The following is a 5,156-nucleotide window of genomic DNA, read 5'->3' as shown; positions in this document are numbered from 1 at the left end:
ATTTTAAAATAAACTATAGAGATGCAATTGACTCTCATATACAATCATGGGCTAAAGCAGGGAAAGCAGGAGGAATCTCCAATGATTTATCTAAATATAATTTCACACCTTTGACTTGTTTTGATGGGTAAGTATAGGATCTGTGGATGTGTCAAACTGGTAGACTTGTATAAAAACATAGCATAAAGGAGAGCAAGCCCTATGATGATAATACCTGACTGTAAGTTTCACTAGTCCATTTCAACTCCTTCGATATTATTACATCTGAACCTAACCTAAGATTTTCATGCATCCTTTGACATTGTCATTTAGACTTTGCTCTGCTTCAGGCTGGTTTAAGTTCTCTTACACTACTAGAATTATGCATTTGAATATGATGCTACAATTTCCTCCAATGGATCTAAGCAAGACTTTTGAAATTCATTCTTTGTTTCCTAAGTCATATCTGTCAAATGTAAGAAGTACTAAGGCATTCAGAGTTTTCTTGGGAAGAAGAGGGGATGTGATTTATAAGAATATAAAGATTAAGTTATGAAAACATAAAGTCATAAAATTTCATTTTCAGAAAGGATCTTACATGGAAAACTCAAGAAGCCTATCTGAATACCTGACAATGAAAAACTATTTACATGTTGAGTTCTGTATTAGGCTTAATATACAGGATAAAGGAGGCAACTCTAAATTATTTCCTTCCATTAAAGAAAATAGAAATATATTTTGGGAGTTTAAAAATACTCCCAAATAATTGGTTTGGTCTAATTATGTAAAGGTCCTTTATCACAAACCATTTGGTACTGTAAAATGTACATTTTTATAATTTAAGAAACTATTGCAATATCATTTCTTTTACAAACACATCAGATATCTGAACTATCTTTTTGTAAGACAGGAAACTGAACTAAACATAAAGGCAAAAATGATGATTTCTCTTCTTCATTATGTGTATATGTCACTTTGATTAAGTATGCTGTATTCCAAAAATATTAGCCTCAATCATGTATACAGAAATCTTGGTGATTTATCAAGTATTAAACTTTTTTTTCTTGAGAGACAACATGTTTTGCAGCTTACTTGAAAGAAGGAATGTGAAAGGGTATCTTGGATTACTTTGGAAAAATATCACTAATGTGGATAGATTTTTCTTATTAGATATTAAAATATATAATAAAAGTTCAATAATTATTGAGAGAATAATTTGGTACTGGATCAAGTTCAGGCAAATAAAAGAAACAAAATGAAAATTCCAGAAATGGTCCTAAATTAAATAAGACTATTTTATAAAAGCGGCATTTCAGTCAGTACATAAAGGATGGATTATCTAATAACTAGGCAGCCCCTGTGCAAAAGGGAGAGAATGTCCATTATTCATGTCTTCTTCACAAATTTCAGGCATATTACAGACATGTAATATGGGACCCTAGACATGTTAAAAACGGAACCCTAGATTTAGAAGAAAATAAGCTGAATATTTAGCTAAATTTGAAACTAGAGAATTACTTTATATGCTTATTAGCATGACAATGATAAAGGAAGAGATTGATTTATTTTGCACCCTCAAGTTAAATAGCTCTGTTTCAAAAATAACACAAAGAAAATTACAGGTCAAACTAAAAGAGAGGGGAAAGTTTTCATTAGATATGACAAAAGACTATAATTCCAAATTTATAAAAATATTTTCTCAAATGAATGGTCAAGCTAAAAATCAAGGGTCCACCTTCATGTTTCATCCTAACACTTCATATCCAACCTGTCAACAAGAATATCACTATCTCCAGGTACTCCTGTGCTAGGACTAGTTTGTTTCATCTCTACTATTGTAGCTCGGATCAAGCCTCGTTCCCTCTTTCTTGAATTCTTACAACAGATTTCTGACCCCACTCTTCTTTTCTGACAGATGATGCCCCCTGGAGCCCAGAGTGACTGTTTAAAAGCCTGACTCATCATTCCCTCATTTAGACATCTCCAGAGGTTTTTCCTTGCATGTAAGAAAATAATCCCCTGCCCATACCCAGTATTATTCTTGGCTGAAGTCTTTCGCATTGACTTTTCGTCTTAGAACTGTTCCTGCAGATCTTCCCTTGATTAATTCTCATTATTCAGATCTCAAACCACATGTTTCTTCCTCAAGAGATATTCACTTGCCACCTGAGCTGAAACAGTTTTTCTTTCCTTCCCTATCACATGGTGAATTTTTTTTGTAGTACTTGCTACTTCCTTTCTTTGTGTTTTGTTGTTGTTGTTGTTTGTTTTTTAAAGTTTTCTTCCCACTAGAATGGTAACTCCTTGAGAAGAGATTACTGTCTGCCCATTTAACAGTCTAGCAGGTAGAAATTGATGCTTGGCTAAATATACTGCAGTACATCTGTACAAAGGCATGCACAGTAATATAGAAAAATGCTTAATAATGAGATGCATTATGAAATACAAAAAGCATGATTTCTATTTGAAAAGGAAAAAGCAAGTTTACACATGCATACAAAAAACTGAAATATACACACAGAAGTGTTAAGATATCATATAGTAATATGCTGGTTATTCTTTTCCTTTTATTCAACTAAATTAAATTTTTATGGCTAAATTCTTTTGCTAAAGAAAAAGTGGTTGATGTAAGAAGTAGAAAACAGACTTCTGATATCAGTTTTGTTTTTGAGCACTAGCCAATTCATAGGTGAAGAACTCATAACAATATCAGAATTAATGTGTATAATTCCTTGATGACATGATATCTTATACTGTAAATAGAATCAAAAAGTAAATGAAACTTTTAAACTTATTTTCATTAAAATTTTAAACGGCTTAATGGTATTCTCAACATTCAGAAAACTAAGTTCATGGCATCTGGTCCCATCACTTCATGGCAAATAGATGGGGAAACACTGGAACCAGTGTCAGACTTCTTTTTTCTGGGCTCCAGAATCACTGCAGATGGTACTGCAGCCATGAAATTAAAAGACTCTTACTCCTTGGAAGGAAAGTTATGACCAACCTAGATAGTATATTCAAAAGCAGAGACATTACTTTGCCAACGAAGGTCCATCTAATTAAGGCTATGGTTTTTCTAGTAGTCATGTATGGATGTGAGAGCTGGACGGTAAAGAAAGCTGAGTGCTGAAGAATTGATGCTTTTGAACTGTGGTGTTGGAGAAGACTCTTTGAGAGTCCCTTAGACTGCAAGGAAATTAAACCAGTCAATCCTAAGGGAAATCAGTGCTAAATATTCATTGGAAGGACTGATGCTGAAAGTGAAGCTCCAATACTTTGGCCACCTGATACGAAGAACTGACTTATGTGAAAAGACCCTGATGCTGGGAAAGAATGAAGGTGGGAGGAGAACAGGGGATGAGATGGCTGGATGGCATCACTGATTCAATGGACATGAGTTTGGGTAAACTCCCGAAGTTGATAATGGACAGGGAGGCCTGGCGTGCTATAGTCCATGGGTTTGCAAAGAGCTGGACACGACTGAGTGACTGAACAGAACTGAATGGTATTCTATTTATGATTCCCCAATAAAGCACCACTGAGCTCTATTTTTATGCATTTTTCTTCATTGGAAGCCATGTATAAGTGTTAACATAGCAGATCTGTGACTGCTGAGATGTCTTATCCTTACAAGGCCTGTGTACAAGTTGGCCCTTTGCTGACATCTGGAAATTTTTATTTTCCACCATTAACTGATAAGAGGGCTTATAGTGACCAAACTGTTTTTATAAACAATATGGTTTAATGCTGAACTTCTACTTCCTTTCTGAGTATCTGGAATTTTGGTATGTACCAGGTAGAGGTGGCCTACTTGACAACCCCAGTAAAAACTCTGAGCACTCTCTGAGCTTCCTTGGTTAGACAAATTTCATACATATTGTTACAACTCATTTCTCAGGTTATGAAGGGCTGCTGGTGTTACTCCCCTGGGTGAAGACCCCTGGGAACTTATGCCTGGTTTCACCTAGATTTCACTCCATGTACCTTATTCCTTTGCTGATTTTGTTTTACATTTGTTTTTTGCTGTAATAAATCATAGCCCTGAGTACAACTCTATGCTAGTCCTGTGAGTCCTGCTAGTAAATTATTGAATCTGGCTGTGGTTGGTGGTGATACGGAACCTCTGGCACAGAATCCAATTCACAGAGTAGGATCTACAGCCTGTCTTCTATATGCTTGTGTTAGCTATACTATGATGAACTTATAGGATTTCTCCCTTACAATATGATATACAGAATCCATAGCATATCCCCCTGCATGGTGCTGTATTGTACCAAACTCATTCTCACAGGGTGAATCTCTAAGTATGCTAAGTTGCTTGTCGTGTCTGACTCTGTGCGACTCCATAGACGGCAGCCCATCAGGCTCCCACCATCCCTGGGATTCTCCAGGTAAGAACACTGGAGTGGGTTGCCATTTCCTTCTCCAATGCATGAAAGTGAAAAGTGAAAGTGAAGTTGCTTAGTCGTGTCTGACTCTTAGCGACCCTATGGACTGCAGCCCATCAGGCTCCTCTGTCCATGGGATTTTCCAGGCAAGAGTATTGGAGTGGGGTGCCACTGCCTTCTCCAATCTCTAAGTATAACCAGACTCAAAAAAAACAAACCAAAACAAACAAACAAAAAAAACAGACTCCTCTGAGTCTGACTGGGCTGAATCCTGGAATGTGTTGAGAAACCATGTTCTTCTTGTTGGAGTACAATTAAGGTATTGGTGATACCCCATGGGAAACTATGTCCTTTCACTTTCTTAACTGAAATTTATCATAGAGCCATCTGGGAAGTGGAACACGGCTTCCCAGGAGGCTCTAGTAATAAAGAATCTGCTTGCTCATGTAGGAGATAACAGGACACATAAAGAGATGTAGGTTTGATCCCTGGGTTGGGAAGATCCCCTGGATTTTGTTTCTCTATTTATTGATATGGGTACCAAGTTTGCAATGTTTTAGGGCATGACAACCCCCTCTATTATTCTTGCCTGGAGAATCCCATAGACAGAGGAGCCTGGCAGGCTACAGTCCACAGGGTCACAAAGAGTTAGACATGATTGAAGCAATGTAGCGCGCACACACACACGCAGAAAGTGGAATAGGAACTAAGAGTCATAGAACAGAATTCTGTAAATCATGATATCTGGATCATAAGTAAGATCAGATTATTTTTTCTCCATGTTTT

Source organism: Capricornis sumatraensis, chromosome 3 (genome assembly GCF_032405125.1).
Source record: "Capricornis sumatraensis isolate serow.1 chromosome 3, serow.2, whole genome shotgun sequence".
Classification (NCBI taxonomy): domain Eukaryota; kingdom Metazoa; phylum Chordata; class Mammalia; order Artiodactyla; family Bovidae; genus Capricornis; species Capricornis sumatraensis.
This window is presented reverse-complemented; position numbering follows the sequence as displayed.